Source organism: Pleurodeles waltl, chromosome 11 (assembly GCF_031143425.1).
Source record: "Pleurodeles waltl isolate 20211129_DDA chromosome 11, aPleWal1.hap1.20221129, whole genome shotgun sequence".
NCBI lineage: Eukaryota > Metazoa > Chordata > Amphibia > Caudata > Salamandridae > Pleurodeles > Pleurodeles waltl.
The window spans coordinates 784,801,080-784,819,100 of NC_090450.1; the positions used below are offsets into that span (position 1 = coordinate 784,801,080).

At 45.5% G+C, this 18,021-nt stretch overlaps 1 protein-coding gene across 1 annotated transcript in view; it reads left to right on the forward strand.

Moving 5' to 3' along the window:
- The window catches only part of TESC (tescalcin), a 240,177-nt gene that overhangs the window by 89,909 nt on the left and 132,247 nt on the right, over nt 1-18,021 (forward strand). The gene's annotated exons all lie outside the window — the stretch shown is intronic.

Consider the following 18,021-nt stretch of genomic DNA (forward strand, 5'->3'; position numbering starts at 1 on the left):
TGCTTGTTTGATATGTTAACAGTTGTTTTGTAACTCACAGAGGCATTTCCTGCTCTTTATTTTCAGTGTTTTGTTGTGTAAGTATCACGATGAATAACTGCTCCCTGATGCCGTGATCATGTGACCCGGGTTAAACCAACACACAACCCCTGAACAGGGGAAAACACCACGAGGTGCGGAGGAGTAACAGCACCCCTCCAGCACCAAACATTATTGGTAGTGCCGGACACGCAGTTTCATCACTGTCACAACACTACAGTGTCCCATCCTTCCCTTTCTAGGTAGAGGGTTGACTATGTTATGTGACAGACAGAGAAGAGGCAGGGTGGAAAAATAAAAGGCAGAAAAAAGTAAAACTCAATGAAGATGCCTTCGGCAGTTTGATACAATAACAGGAGACCATGCCAAATTGCATACTGTCATCGTAGTGAAGTAGTTGTTTCTTATTTTCTTTGGGAAGACGCGCTACAACCTTTGAAACCTTTTCCAGGGGAAGCCTTCACTACGCAGCGAAGCACTAGTGAAGGGTGGTACTGGTTCTGTAGACCATGACATATTCCTCTATTTCATAGGTGCCCTTGAAGAACTACCTTGAAAACCTATAATTCTATTACCAATTTCTTTGGAAGATTGTGCTTTAAGAAACACCTTTTGCCTCATCTTTTTCAACACGTTCTCACAGCAAGGTAATCAGGTCAGACACACCCACCTGTTTGAAAGTAAGTTCACCAGACAAAATAGTAGGGCAGGTGAGATTTGGATAGTCTTTCCTGTATGCCTTCTGTCTGTTTCTCCTCCTCTTCTTTCCTCCTTCTCATGTGCCAGAGAACATGATTCAGGTGTGTGGTGAGTTTGTATAACTCTTCTCTAAGGTGAGTGTTGTAGTGTGTGTGCCTGTTTAACCACCAAGTCTTGACTGATAAATGTTTTACTCTGTATGGCAGCTATTACTTCATGATTTGCGTTGCAGGGTAAATACGGGGGTGGGGCTGGAGGTGCAGTCCATTGGGGCTTACTTATTACTCTCGTTTCCCAGCAGTCATACTTTCAGGCACATGTAAATCATCTCATTAAGCTGCTTCTGCTCCAGGACACAACTGGAGTGTTTCAAACCCCAGAGTGCTCTGAGGGTGATTAGATATATATTTTAGGATGCTATGCTCTACATGTCCAGATCTCTGTGTACATTACAAGAGCTGTGGTGTTTGGCACCTAAATCTGTCCAAACCATGCCTGGTACAGTGGGGTTGTTTCCAACATCTTCGCTCATCATGCATTGGCCTTGATTTTGAGGAAATTTTATTCTAGTTCTTGTTCAGCTGATTCCTAGACTTTTTGATACAGAGTGGCAGATTTAAGAAAAGGTTTGGCACTATTGATGTACTGTTCACAGTTAGTGCCAACATTTTGGTGCTAACCCTGAACAGTACATAGGGGCCAATTGTAACCAATGGTATGCCCCCTTTTAACTCCAGATGCCGCAAAAAACGGCACAAAGAAATCTTTTAGATCGGAAAACGCCCCCTTGCATACATTATGTCTGGCGCATGCACAATGTAGCACAAGGGGTTACAAAGTGGCGCAGTGCGTGCATTGTGTGACTTTGTAAATCTGGCGTGGAGGTTTTGGCCTCGTTGAGTCACATTAGTGTAAAAAATGATGCTAATGTGGCGCAAGAAGGCTCGAGGCCCTCTTAAATCTGGGCCAGAGACTATTAAATATGGCGTTAAAAAGGTGAATATTACAAACGTTGGCCCTGATTACAAGGGCCCTAGACAGCATTATTTCATGTTTCTATATCTTTAAATGTGTTCCATTGATAATTTAAACTGATTACATCTAACTCACTCTCACCTCTCTATCTCACATTGTTGTAGTTTAAGCTACACATAAAATAAAGGTAATTGTAATCATATGTATTTTGAGTTTTTATCACATACATCCGACACCATTAGTTGAAATGTGAAGACTCTGAATTATGAGCCGTTTAAAACTCTCATGAGCCCGATGTCCATATTGCAAAGTTTGTAGAAAAGCACACAAGCCGTTCGGGCACTAATACTAGGTGTCAGAATTATGCACAGGAGGTGAATCTGTAGTATTTAAGCTTCAAAAATACTGTCACAGTTGACGTTTTGTATTATTCCCCTGCAAGTACATCGGCCGGCTCCCTAAGTGACTTTTCAGCTGTCAGTGTTGGTCTCTGCAACTGGTGTCCGTCTCTCGAATGGACAGGACATCATCCCTATTTCCCAATTCAAAGGTTTTGGAGGCATTTAAATCAGACTCATGATCACTGTCCAAAAAAATCCGTTTTATTTCATAGGTAATCACACTTTATATCGACATGTTCTTTACATTTTAGTACACCTTTCGGTAGTGTTTTCCAATATTATTGCTTCTTTAGGGCAGCTATGTACCATTCTCTTAGTTTATCCAGTAGGGTTCTGATTGCAAAACGTTCAGGCGTATCATGGTTAAAGATTTCTTGTGTAGAGTGAAAAGTGATTCAACACAAGCGTTTCAGTGAGAAGTTGTACCATAGTGCAAGGGTGTTTGTGTGATGTCTAGTGTAGATTTTGTACTAAAAGTGTAGCTTTCTGGGACTAAATATAAAACACATCTAAATTGTGGAAAGTTTCCAGAATTGTACAGAATGCTCCAACTTTATTCCTGCCTGGAGGAGGTATAGTTTTTTGGGACAAATCCTTATCTACAAATGTTAGAAGATAGAGATTTGCATCAAAACTCATGGATGGTTTCATGTGAACCCCAGTGTAGCACTGTGGGACACCCCCTTCATGCAAAGAAGCAAACAGCATTTTTTATTTCTTTAGGACTACTTCCCAACACAAATCATGATTTGTGTTTGTGCTGGAAAGTAAATCCCAATCCAAACGTTTGAGCTGGTTTGCATCAAGTTTTTTACAATACACCAGTGCAAAGCCTTCTTAAATCTGTCCCAGTGCTTATACCAGTAGTCCGCCATGTGTATGGCAGCTTACAGACCAGGTTCATGGAGGCTAATTTAGAAGCCCTAAGCGCTGTCATACCGTCATTTTTCTGGCGCTACGGCAGCACAGAACAGTCCCTCAACCTGAACTGTATTTACAAACTAGTGCAATGGGACCCTTGAGCCACATTATACCTGTGCCAGGTATAATGTATGCAAGGGAGGTGTTCCCCCCGCAAGGAGGCCCTTAGGAATGGTGCAGTGAAATCTACAAGATTTCACTGTGTCATTCTAGCGCCATTTTTTAAAGCCTGCTCAGGGCAGGCATTAAAGTGATGCTGTACTTGTTCTGTGGGCCTCCCTGAGCTTTACTGGACTAGTGTCAACATTTTTTACGCTAGTCCAGTAAAGCGCCACATTTCTGACGCAGCTGTGCTACCTTGGTGTCGTTAGGGGGCACAGGGCAGCGCAAGCAAACTGGTGCATCAGCAGCGATACTCCAGTTTGTAGTAAATGAGGCCCAGTGTGTTATGGCAGATCATTTGCCATTTCCATGCCAGATCGCAGTTCACATCGAGGCTCTCAAATTTTCCAGTTCCATGGTTGAGAGGCTAGTCCAGTCCCAGTTTTTAATTTGCATTCTGTGACTTGTAGCACTGTTTTTTCTACTATAAACAAAGGGTTTCAAGACACAGAAGGAAAACTGACCTAGAGGAGCTTCTGACGAATGAAACTGAGAAACATGAGAGCACTGTCATGTACAGGGAGTGCAGAATTATTAGGCAAGTTGTATTTTTGAGGATTAATTTTATTATTGAACAACAACCATGTTCTCAATGAACCCAAAAAACTCATTAATATCAAAACTGAATATTTTTGGAAGTAGTTTTTAGTTTGTTTTTAGTTTTAGCTATGTTAGGGGGATATCTGTGTGTGCAGGTGACTATCACTGTGCATAATTATTAGGCAACTTAACAAAAAAATATATATACCCATTTCAATTATTTTTCATTACCAGTGAAACCAATATAACATCTCAACATTCACAAATATACATTTCTGACATTCAAAAACAAAACAAAAACAAATCAGTGACCAATATAGCCACCTTTCTTTGCAAGGACACTCAAAAGCCTGCCATCCATGGATTCTGTCAGTGTTTTGATCTGTTCACCATCAACATTGCGTGCAGCAGCAACCACAGCCTCCCAGACACTGTTCAGAGAGGTGTACTGTTTTCCCTCCTTGTAAATCTCACATTTGATGATGGACCACAGGTTCTCAATGGGGTTCAGATCAGGTGAACAAGGAGGCCATGTCATTAGATTTCCTTCTTTTATACCCTTTCTTGCCAGCCACGCTGTGGAGTACTTGGACGCGTGTGATGGAGCATTGTCCTGCATGAAAATCATGTTTTTCTTGAAGGATGCAGACTTCTTCCTGTACCACTGCTTGAAGAAGGTGTCTTCCAGGAACTGGCAGTAGGACTGGGAGTTGAGCTTGACTCCATCCTCAACCCGAAAGGGCCCCACAAGCTCATCTTTGATGATACCAGCCCAAACCAGTACTCCACCTCCACCTTGCTGGCGTCTGAGTCGGACTGGAGCTCTCTGCCCTTTACCAATCCAGCCACGGGCCCATCCATCTGGCCCATCAAGACTCACTCTCATTTCATCAGTCCATAAAACCTTAGAAAAATCAGTCTTGAGATATTTCTTGGCCCAGTCTTGACATTTCATCTTGTGTGTCTTGTTCAGTGGTGGTCGTCTTTCAGCCTTTCTTACCTTGGCCATGTCTCTGAGTATTGCACACCTTGTGCTTTTGGGCACTCCAGTGATGTTGCAGCTCTGAAATATGGCCAAACTGGTGGCAAGTGGCATCGTGGCAGCTGCACGCTTGATTTTTCTCAGTTCATGGGCAGTTATTTTGCGCCTTGGTTTTTCCACACGCTACTTGCGACCCTGTTAACTATTTTGAATGAAACGCTTGATTATTCGATGATCACGCTTCAGAAGCTTTGCAATTTTAAGAGTGCTGCATCCCTCTGCAAGATATCTCACTATTTTTTACTTTTCTGAGCCTGTCAAGTCCTTCTTTTGACCCATTTTGCCAAAGGAAAGGAAGTTGCCTAATAATTATGCACACCTGATATAGGGTGTTGATGTCATTAGACCACACCCCTTCTCATTACAGAGATGCACATCACCTAATATGCTTAATTGGTAGTAGGCTTTCGAGCCTATACAGCTTGGAGTAAGACAACATGCATAAAGAGGATGATGTGGTCAAAATACTCATTTGCCTAATAATTCTGCACTCCCTGTATATTTGAGATAATTTGATGTAAGTAAACACACGTACTGTTTTGACAGTTCGCTCATTATACTTTCGCTTCTACTTAGGTCAAGTTGGTACCATCTTTCTAGCAAGGCTTCTGCCCCAATACGGCATCATACTTTGCTACTTAATTGTTCCGGGAGTTTTGGAGGCCTCACTGGCTGCTGAACAACACCCACCAACCCCCCATGCTCCTTGCACAGTAGTGTGTATTGCTTTGCTTTCTGCACAGTCTCCCGCATGCTGTGTTATTTTCTGATCCCATTCATCATAATAAGTTTGTGCAGCAATTAGCATTGATTTCGGGATTTCTCATTGTTGCCGAGTTGTGCATCTGGTGCACGTCTCGTTAGCGAGAGAAGCGAACAGCTGCGAGGAGGAGAAGCGATAAGGGGATGGAGGGAAGGGTTCAGTGTCGTGCAATATCGTCACTTAATGGACCGGCTGATGTACCCTTAATAGAGTGCCGATGATAACATGACGAAGTAAATCTAATACAGCCTTCTAGTTTATGCCCGGTGTTGCCACAGCATTTACCATGTGTCCATAAGAAAAGGAGCATAGGTAAGACATTATGAGAAGGGCTGCGTCCTGCACTGGGAGTAGTGATGTCTATCAGCCCAAGAGGAGGAGTACATTTCTTCACCCCAAACAGCCGCACCACCAGTCCTGGTATGCAGCCCGTTTCTGAGCACTGGTTACCTAGACATCGCCTCTGGCTCCTCTTGCTGAGGGCCTCACTGACCAGATAGCTGCCAAAAAGGAAACCAAGGGGCATATTTATACTCCGTTTGCGCCGAATTTGCGTCGTTTTTTTCGACGCAAATTCGACGCAAAACTAACTCCATATTTATACTTTGGCGTTAGACGCGTCTAGCGCCAAAGTTCATGGAGTTAGCGTCATTTTTTTGCGTGAACACCTTCCTTGCGTTAATGAGATGCAAGGTAGGCGTTCCCGTCTTAAAAAATGACTCCCAGGCATGTGCGTGGTATTTATACTCCCGGGCAAAAATCACGCCCGGGAGTGGGCGGGGCAAAAAACCCTGCATTTGCGCCTCTTTTTAACGCCTGGGTCAGGGCAGGCGTTAAGGGACCTGTGGGCTCAGAATGAGCCCAGAGGTGCCCTCCCCCGCCCCCAGGGACACCCCCTGCCACCCTTGCCCACCCCAGGAGGACACCCAAGGATGGAGGGACCCATCCCAGGGAAGAAAAGGTAAGTTGTGGTAAGTATATATATATTTTTTTTTTGTGGCATAGGGGGGCCTGATTTGTGCCCCCCTACATGCCACTATGCCCAATTACCATGCCCAGGGGACAGAAGTCACCTGGGCATGGCCATTGGGCAAGGGGGCATGACTCCTGTCTTTGCTAAGACAGGAGTCATGTTAATTGCGTCTGGGCGCCCAAAAAAAATGGCGCAAATCGGGTTAAGACGATTTTTTTGCCTCAGCCTGACTCGCCCCATTTTGGGACGCCCAAACGCCATTTTTCCCTATGCCGGCGCTGCCTGGTGTACGTTGGTTTTTTTCACGCACACCTGGCAGCGCCGGTCGGCTAACGCCGGCTAACGCCATTCAATAAAAACGGCGCCCGCATGGTGCTTCAGAATGGCGTTAGCCGGCGCTAATTTTTTTGGCGCAAAACTGCGTTAGCGCAGTTTTGCGTCAAAAAGTATAAATATGGGCCCAAGAGTGCTAGAAATGTATCTCGCCTTGAGGCTCAAAGTACCTCGATATTTGAGGTACATGTCCCTGCTAGGACCATCAGCAACAGTGCTTAAGTTGTAAATAAAGAGGTGCCGGTGCTCAAAGCCCTTCTCTTAAACTCGAAGCTGCTGTAATTAAATTTGCCAGCACTGAATACTGAGGCTGCGTAATCCTGAAGCCATCTCGGGCCTCTTCAATCCATTTACGGCCACCGCTGCCCCTTCAGCTCATCCTGCAACTTTCTACTTTCTCCCTTTATGACACTTTTTAGTTTTTCTTTCTTCGTCTTTCCCATATGTATCTTTTGCTCGCAGCAAATGCTTGAGGCATAAGAATAAGCCCCGGCCCTAACAAATAAGTGCCGGACGTCAGCACCGGAAACAACAAGCACAAATTAAGCACTGATAAGCAAGTTCTTAAGGTGAGTAGATAGAAGCCTCTTTGGAGCTCTCCAGGAGAACTTTGCCAGTCCTAGGCCCAGGTGCGAGGTCTGCACGCGCCCAGGTGCGTCTGGCCTTACTAGGCTGTACAGATAATCCTCCTGCAGCTCTTCCAGTTCAGTATGTGTATCTGAAGGTACCACGCGGAGTTACTGAGTCGCTGCTCGGCCGGACTGGAAACAACAAACAGTGCTAGCAAAAACCATTCCCACAATGTACCACACGTAACTCCAGAAAGAAAAGGGTAGAAAAATAGGCCATAACGCAGCAGATCTATCACAATAATTAAAATCCACTGCAATACTCCACGGCCTACCAGGATATCCAGCAGTCATATTGTAGCAGAATGAAAGAAATGATGTGCCAGATAAAAATTGGATGAACACCAGGCAAGAACCTGTGTCACAGGAGATTCTGTGTCTTTCTGATACTGTGTGCCCTACTGAATAAATGTCTATAAATGTCAAATGCAGAGACAAATAATGCCAGTTTGAAATTCCATCAAGACATCAATCCCCTCTCTGTTCCTGTGCCATTTAACAGTGCATCAAACCATTGTGATGCGTATATGATTCTGTGGGTATCAACCTACCATGCATGCTGCTCACGTATTTCTGAGCACTCCTCAAAATGTAGGCTAGTCGTAGCTGATCACTGATGCTCAAAGGTCAGTGCTGCACTTTATGCCACAAGATAGCTCCGCGCATCACAGCGGCCTGAGTGCCAGGTCTATGGACCTGGGGCCTGGGCTGGCGATTGCTCCATATGTCGCACAGGCTCATTGTAAACATGCTCATTAGGTTACAGGTACTGCCATGATGCCAGTGTCCACAGTGTTCTGAGTGAAGCCTGCACATTACCATGGCTATTTCTACATTAAGCCAGTACGTAAAACACTACTACCTTCAAAAGCACAGTGTAGGCATAGGTAAAGCACCACTGCCACAGCAGCAAATGCTATGTTCTAGTGTGTTAAGCAACATGTTATGGCAGAATTAACATTAACCACGAGGTACATAACAAATGCCATGTCAGAAGCCTAATTGCTCCAATATGTTAATATCCATTTAAAGACAAGCAATGTTGTTAAAATGGCGAATGTCACTCAATTGAACCCTGAGATCCCGCAAAGCAAACCTGATCTCTCAGGCCTGATTCAATTGCAAGTCGCATGGAGGCGGGAGGAGCTGCGTGTTGGGTGCTGTAGGGCCCAAGCAGATCAGACTGTCTTCAATAAAAAATTTAAACAAACCCCTTGAATTGAACCCTGAGATCCCGCAAAGCAAACCTGACCTCTCAGGCCTGATTCAATTGCAAGTCGCATGGAGGCGGGAGGAGCTGCGTGTTGGGTGCTGTAGGGCCCAAGCAGATCAGACTGTCTTCAATAAAAAATTAAAACAAACCCCTTGAATTGAACCCTGAGATCCCGCAAAGCAAACCTGACCTCTCAGGCCTGATTCAATTGCAAGTCGCATGGAGGCGGGAGGAGCTGCGTGTTGGGTGCTGTAGGGCCCAAGCAGATCAGACTGTCTTCAATAAAAAATTAAAACAAACCCCTTGAATTGAACCCTGAGATCCCGCAAAGCAAACCTGACCTCTCAGGCCTGATTCAATTGCAAGTCGCATGGAGGCGGGAGGAGCTGCGTGTTGGGTGCTGTAGGGCCCAAGCAGATCAGACTGTCTTCAATAAAAAATTAAAACAAACCCCTTGAATTGAACCCTGAGATCCCGCAAAGCAAACCTGACCTCTCAGGCCTGATTCAATTGCAAGTCGCATGGAGGCAGGAGGAGCTGCGTGTTGGGTGCTGTAGGGCCCAAGCAGATCAGACTGCCTTCAATAAAAAATTAAAACAACCCCCTTGAAGGATGTCTTCCTGTCCAATGACGGGCTAGAGACGAGGCTGGGCCCTGCAACGGGGAACATGAGGTCCTCTGGCCCCCGCCGGCATCCCCCTGCAGTTAGGCACAGTCACTCACTGCACCTGTGAGCGGGGGCCTTCTGTGCACCATCTGAATTTCGGGCTGGGTGCCATCTGCAAAGTGGAGCACGGAGCTGCTGCTCCCAAGAACCGCTCTGCCTTTCACTGATGCGCTGCCCCAGGACTGCTGCGAGTTCGCATCTGCCTGGGTGGCGGCGTAACAGGGATAGTTCTTTCTTTACATAAAGCACTCTCAAGTCTTTCCTTTGATGTCGGTGGTTTATAGTCCTGCTTGTTCCATTACAAAACAAGGACTTACAATATTAATTACATTGTAAAAAAAACTAAATGAATTTCAGACAGTAATATTTTGAGAACTAGCCAAATAAACAATATGTTTAATAGTGTAATTACATATAAACACACATCACTTGTTCCTGTTTTAATTGTCCCAATTCTTGCTCCACTGTTTCTGTTTTCACACAACAAATATAGTAGTTTAATGCAGAACTTTTTCGAGGACAGTAGGTACTAGGAAACAAGGAGAGAGAAGCTAGAAATGTACGTACTTAAACCGCCCGCCAACAAACCTTGAACTAATAGCTATGTTTATAAGTGCCTTTGGAAGAGGTTTATAATCAACTGAAGGAGAGCAATCTCTGCGAAATAAACTGAAGACATCCTCACCACCTGACTTGACATAATTCAGAGACACAGCGAAGTTCTCTGAACAAATGTCTCTATTTAACTCTGACTTGAATGATTAACTCCAGCAGAAGATATGTCTGTGAAATGTGTTTGGAGATGCTTACAATTGTTTTGCGGCCAACAAATTAACTAAATATTCTGACACACGTCCAACCAATAGCGTTTCCACTTAACCACAGAAGCCAAACTGTTAGTGCAATGTGTTTACTGCAGAAATGCACACCCTTCTGCTTAGATATAATTATGGGCACTAGTTTCTGCTGATATCAGCCCTACAGGCCAGACTGAAGTATTCACAAGAACTAGCCTTGTGGTGGTAGGTAACAGCTGACTGTGCAACATATAGTACTTATTTTGTGCCAGTGTTTGCAGGTGGTGGCCACTGTTACTCATTTCTTGGGGCTGGGGCTATTTTTCATCATCAGACCTTTAGCCAGAGCAAGAGAAAGAAAGGCAGAAAAGGGGGAAAAAAAAGGAAGAGAAAGATAGGAAAAACGTGACAAAGGAAAAAAGCAGGAATGAAAAAGTGCCTGAGTAAGCGAAACAGGAAATGAAATGTGATGGAAGAAAGAGGCATGATGTGGAATCAAGACTAGACAACCTAGGTGTTTGGCAAACCTAGCATTTGGCAGAGTTCTCAGCAGGCTTCCAAGGATGTCTTCAGCCCCTCCACTGACTCTTTGCAACCTTAACACTCCCCGACAGCAAATATTCTTTCTGACTAGAAGTTCAAAACCTTCTCCACCTGACAATTGCTATCATGTAACACACACAGCTACACCCAGTGCTTACACAGAACAATCAATACATCGGAGACTCCCTTTTCTTTTTCCATTTCAGTCCACTCCGCATACATACTGTGCACACTAAGTGGCAGCCTAGCCATCCTACACAAACAGAACATACAATTCGAAAAAGCTGATTTGGCCACTCTTTTGCCTTCCCTGAAATATTTCACCTAAAAATAACTTTTTTGCTCCAAAGCGGTATTACAGTTTTATTTTGCCAAACACCCCTTGGCCAGGAATCAACTATTCCTTGATATAACACAAACCTCCATTGCCTTGTGTTCAGTAATAGACCAACAGGCATTAGCTCTGGGCTATATTTCTGTGTGGATTAATACCTCCCATTACATAGCAACGAGAAATATACAGGCGCCATGGCCCACCTGTGTTTCTCACAAATAGTCCACTACAGCATCCATTTAAAATACCACATCCTATCAGAGACATTGCCTATGTATCTGGAATATTTATTAATATTTCACATAGGGGAACTTGCTACATTGCGTGAAAGGGAAAGACCCAAAATGCTCCATATTTACAAAGATAGGGAGAGTATCAGCTCTCTCCTTCTGTTGGTGCACCATTTTCTGACCAGCTCCAACACAGGCACGCTTGCACCTTGATGCAGTGGTACCTGTGTTACAGGGAGGATTGTTTATGTGTAGAGAGGAATACCTTCCTAACAAAAACAATCCTTAGAGGCATTTTGCTCTATGTGTGCTGCAAAATGGAGTGCACATGGAAAGAGGAAGTAAATATGATACATAAAGTTATTTCTCTTTGTTACACTTTTGTCAGGTAGGCCCACCTTTTTTGCACAAACCCAGGTTTACAAGTCTTTGTATATCTGGGTTTGTGTCAGAATACATGGGTGTATGCATTGAAATATCCATGCTCCACCCATTTAACATTACCTTATCCACAGTAACACAAGGCAGAACTATATGTTGCCTTGCTTTACTTTGTATTTACTAAACCATGCAAAGTGGCAGCTTTGTGTGGCTTAGTAAATGCCAAAAATGATTTTGAGTCAGCGCTGCACCACAAAAGTGACACAACCCAAATGCAAAATCATAGTAAATCTGGGACCATGTCCACAAGTTATTCCCCAACTTAAATTTAACAATACATAATTATAGGAGCGATTACCACCCATTCGCCAAATACCCTTAAAAAGTAAAGTTATACGCCCTAAATCAGAAAGATCTTTTTAGGGCACCAAATAACTCCTTTAACATCTGCCAGGAATACACAAAAGGATTCCTGACAGACATTGTGACCATATCCAACTGGATGAAGCACAGTCGCAGACAGAAGTCTGCACAAAGCACCAAGAGGCCAATTTGTTGGCAAATGCAGCACTATACAAATACACAGTAATGTAACATAAGAAAACGAGTGTTGTGGGTTTTACATTTTATTCTCTGTCTGTAGTTGTGCTGCCATCTCCGGAATTTGCCATTGGGTCCCTCCAAGGCAAGTACCACATCATTTTTAGATGGTGTGGTACTCTTACAAGCACTGTTACTACCGCTGTCAGGCAGTACAGTGAATTCCACCCTTATGCAAGTCATGGACATTTCATCTGTAAGCACACAGGAGTGTCGTTGTCATTAGTGCAACCGGTGTAACTGAAATAGGGGTGTGAGGGGCCCAATACATCCCAACTATGGCCATCTTTTCCTAACCTATGAAGAGGAGCTCATTTCCTTTGCTTACTTTTAAGGCTCATAGCCTGTTTGCCTTTTACGGTAAATAGTCCACTTTGTTGTTTTTCATGCAAATTTAAGCTAGTTTATGGCGGAGATGAAATCACGCTACTTGTCTACTTTGACGCATTTATTTTTGGATCAGATGACAGAAGGATTCTAAAAGTCTGTTTTCTACAGAGGGTTGCTGAACGCAGGCGCCCTGCTCTCGTCTGTCAAGAGAGCTGACATGCTTCATGCCATAGCTGACAGCCGACGGTGCCATGGATTGGCCGCCCTTTGCTTCCCCCTGCATTCTGCATAAAGATGTGCTGCAGGCACACAGGGTCAGCAAAGCAGGTGAAGAAACAGGGCAGTCGCTAAAACCAGCAGAGAGCACTGAAGTAAAAGAGTCATTCGATGCAAACCGGGTTTGAGAACCAGGGAACAGATGTACAAAGGGTTTTAGCGTTCAAAACCTCTTTTATTACCTCAATCAGAGGGTTTGCGAACACTAAAACCCTTTTAAAGATGTACTAAGCTCAACTACCAATTAGGGAAGAGGTTTTCTGCATCGTAAAATGGGTTTAGAAAACCATACCAAATCGATATTTGGAAGAGGTATGTTTATGTATCCTTTCCAAATACGGATCCCTAATGGTAAATGCTGATGTTTTACCTTCACCTTCTTCTTTGTGAATGTTTAAAATATTTTTTAAGAGTAGGCAGTGGTCTATGGGGCCGTGCTTACTCATAAAAATGTTTTTAAAAGCTGTTTTTTTAACACTTCTCGTTTTCCTATTAGAAAATTGGCTTTATTTAAAAAAAAAAAAAAATGTGTTTTTGAAATGCAGTCACATACATGGTCGTCTGCAGGCCCCCCTATTCCTGTGATTGCAGCCAATTGTAGTGGGTCGCAATTTGCGATGTACCACACGTTTATTAATCAGGAATGTTGGATTGCAACCCACTCAGAGGGGGCTCCTCCACTATGGCGGAGGAGCATTGCCCCTCTGCCAGCAGCAGCAGCTGCAAAACTTTGATAATAGAAACATAGTAAACTCTGTTTATTATGTTTCTACTATAAAAGGGGTGGACCATGGGTGTGACAGGGACAGAGGGGGAGTGCTGGCGCGCATGTGCATGTGTGTTTGGCCGATGGTCCCGGGCCGACCAAACACATATGTGCAGTAGGCTCTCTCCAGCCCAGCAACACAGTTGCCGGGCTGGATAGAGCATACACAGACTCCCAGTCTGCCTGGGAGCACCCTGGCTGGCCGCTCCTAGCCAATCCTAATGCTGCTATGAGCAGTGTCAGGATTGGCCGCAGGGCAGGCTGGGAGCCTGTGCCTGCAACCTGCGATGGAGGAGCGGACGGAGTGGTGTTGCGGCGTGGCAAAAAGGTAAGTTTTTTTTTTTTTAAATGATTAAAAAAAAATTGGTCCACGCCGCCTCGCCCCTTTTCCCTCCCTCTAACTGCACCTGGGCCGACTACGAATTGTGATTTTCCCAATCAACCTGTCAGTAAACAGGTGGTCACAAAATCAGAATCAATTTGGTAAAAGCCAGTGCACGCTTTGTGACCATTTTTACGGACTCGGGTCTGGGTACATGAGGTCCCGGGTTGATGGTGGCAAAGGTGGGGTCGTACTCAAGCTGAGCAAGCACTGGCAAATCCACAAGCAGGTGCCAACCGAATGCTTTTATCAGCACTCTTTTGGGTTTGTCATTGTTTATGGCAAAAATACATAAGTGTAGGTCATTTCTGCAAAAGGAAAAAAGGCATCCTGATTGTGCAAAGGAGGCTCAGAATTTATTCGGCAAAAAGCATGGACAGGTAGATATAGTCATCAAGATGATTACTTTACTTGGCATGCAGATGTATCGGTGGTGTAATAATGTGGGCACACTTTAATTTTTTTATGTTATGGTCATCTGGTGTTAGTTTAACAAATGTGCGATAATTGCAAGGATAAAGCTATTCATACTTCTGCAGATGAAGTAGGACTGGGGCCTAAAAAGTCCACTCCATCCCCAATTGCGGGGAGGGGGGTTCTTTTTTACAAACCGAGGAAATGGGAACCCAGTTTCATTGCTTTCTTTAGGTCCCATACCACTGGTTAACACTTGGGGCCAGATGTAGCAATCTTCCAAATTGCGACTTGCAATTTGCGAGTCCCAGCGACTCGCAAATTGCAACTCGCAATTTGGAATGCAGTACGGTGTCTCAGACACCGACTGCGACTCGCTATGGGGTCGCAATGACCCACCTCATGAATATTCATGAGGTGGGTCGCAAATTGCGGCCCCATAGCGAGTCAAGGCACTCACAAACATGGAGGCCTGCTGTAGTCAGCAGACCTCCGTGTTCGTGACTGCTTTAAATAAAGCAGCTTTTTTTTTTTTAAGTGTAGCCCGTTTTCCTTAAAGGAAAACGAGCTGCACTTAAAAAAAAAACGAAACCTTTAGTTTCGGTATTTTTTCAGGGCAGGGAGTGGTCCCTTGGACCACTCCCTGCCCTGAAAAAATATTTTTGGGTCCATTCACAAAGTGGAAGGGGTCCCATGGGGACCCCTTCCAATTTGCGAGTGGGTTACCATCCACTTGAAGTGGATGGTAACTGCGACTCCATTTGCGACCGCGTACAGAATTGCATCCTATTTGCGGGTCGGAAATGCATTTTGCGAGTCGGAGCCGACTCGCAAAATGCATTTCTGCATTCCGGTGAGGCTTTTGCGACTCGCAAACGGCGTTTTTGGCCGTTTGCGAGTCGCAAAACCCTTGCTACATCTGGCCCTTGGTGTGGTAATTTGCAATCCCGAGCAAAATGTAAAACTTTTCCTTTGAAATAATATGTTCGATGGCATCTGTCGCTGTAGATACACATGGTATGCATGAGCTCGCCATCTGGTGTTGGGTCGGAGTGTTACAAGTTGTTTTTCTTCGAAGAAGTGTTTTCGAGTCACGGGACCGAGTGACTCCACCTTCTGTGCTCATTGCGCATGGGCGTCGACTCCATCTTCGATTGTTTTCTTTCCGCCATCGGGTTCGGACGTGTTCATGTCGCTCCGAGTTTCGGAACGGAAAGATAGCTGAAGACGGAAGATTTTCGACGGTATCGTTGCGATCCGGTTAGAGATAGACACATACGACGACGCGTTGAACATCGAAGCGCTTCGGTGCCCTTCGGGGTAGATTTCGGCACCCCGTCGGGGCCTAGTCGGCCCGACCGCGTGGAGGACAACGCCGATGGATCGGACCCCGTTTCGATTCTGCCCCGAATGCCACAACAAATATCCTTATACGGACCTACACTCGGTCTGTAATCTGTGCCTGTCACCCGAGCACAGTGAAGAATCCTGCGAGGCCTGTCGGGCGTTCCGGTCCCGAAAAACTCTGCGCGACCGTCGAGCGAGAAGACTGCAGATGGCGTCCACGCCAAAAGAGCGTCGACAGTTCGAGACAGAAGAAGAACAGGAGGAATCCTTTTCCATCCAGGATTCAGACTCCGACGAGCTACACTCTACAAGAACTGTGAGTAAGACGTCGAGATCAAACCTTAAAAAAGGAAAGAAGGCCCAGGGGACGCCACTGCCAACCGGCCATGGCTCCACCCAAATTCTCGGTGACCAACAATCGGCACCGAAAAAGGCCCATTCAGTGTCGAGATCGTCCGACTTCGGTCGAGACACCGGCACGCAGCCTCCTCGGGACCGAGAGAGTGCTAAACAGAAGCATCGACACCGAGAGTTCGGTGTCGACACCGATCGACGCCGAGACAGTGGCGCCGAAGATCATAGAGGCCAAGAATTTTCGGCACAGAAGAAGAGGAAGGTTACCTCGGAGCCGAAAAAACAATCGACAGGGCTTTCGGAGCCGAAAAAAGCGACATCAGACCCTGTTTCTGGCTCCTATACCGAAGAGCATTCTATGTCTTCTCAAATGAAGAAACATAGATTTGAACAAGAACTGCAATCCACTGACGTGGATCACACGCAAAAGCGTATCTTTATTCAGCAAGGGACTGGGAAGATCAGTACCCTTCCACCTGTCAAACGAAAGAGAACGCTTCAGTTTACCCCTCAGCAACAAACAACACAAAAGGTAACACCTCCTCCCTCGCCTCCACCTGTAACTCCGGCTTCGCCAACTTACACCCCGTCACATTCGCCAGCTCACACCGCCATGAGCCACGACGACCAAGATCAGGATGCGTGGGACTTGTACGACGCACCAGTGTCTGATAACAGCCCAGACACATACCCAACTAGGCCATCACCACCGGAAGACAGCACAGCCTACTCACAAGTGGTGGCTAGAGCAGCTCTATTCCATAATGTGGAACTACACTCGGAACAAGTAGAGGATGATTTTTTATTTAACACCCTCTCCTCAACCCACAGCTCCTACCAAAGCCTGCCGATGCTCCCAGGCATGCTACGCCATGCAAAGGACATTTTCAAGGAGCCAGTTAAAAGTAGGGCAGTGACGCCTAGGGTGGACAAAAAGTATAAGGCGCCTCCTACGGACCCTGTCTTCATCACCTCTCAGCTGCCACCAGACTCTGTGGTGGTAGGGGCTGCCAGAAAACGGGCAAACTCACACACTTCTGGGGATGCACCTCCCCCAGATAAAGAAAGTAGGAAGTTCGATGCAGCCGGGAAGAGGGTTGCTGTCCAAGCAGCAAACCAGTGGCGCATCGCAAATTCACAAGCGCTGCTAGCGCGATACGACAGAGCCCACTGGGATGAGATGCAGCATCTCATTGAACATCTCCCAAAAGATCTGCAAAAAAGAGCAAAACAGGTTGTTGAGGAGGGTCAAAAGATTTCCAACAATCAAATACGCTCCTCCATGGATGCAGCAGACACGGCCGCAAGAACCATTAATACGTCGGTTACCATCCGTAGGCACGCATGGCTCAGAACGTCTGGATTCAAGCCAGAAATTCAGCAGGCAGTGCTTAACATGCCAGTAAACGAGAAACTTCTGTTCGGTCCGGAGGTCGACACAGCTATAGAAAAGCTCAAGAAGGACACTGACACTGCCAAGGCCATGGGCGCACTCTACTCCCCGCAGAGCAGAGGATCTTATAACACCTTCCGCAAAACACCTTTTAGAGGAGGGTTTCGGGGTCAGGCCACACAAGCTAGCACCTCACAGTCCGCACCGCCCACCTACCAGGGACAGTACAGGGGAGGTTTTCGGGGCCAGTATAGAGGGGGGCAATTTCCTAGGAATAGAGGAAGATTTCAAAGCCCCAAAACCACTACCAACAAGCAGTGACTCACACGTCACTCACCCCTCCCACACAACACCAGTGGGGGGGAGGATACATCAATATTACGAAGCATGGGACAAAATAACTACAGATACATGGGTCCTAGCAATTATCCAACATGGTTATTGCATAGAATTCATGCAATTCCCTCCAGACATACCACCAAAATCACAAAATTTATCAAAATACCATTCACAACTT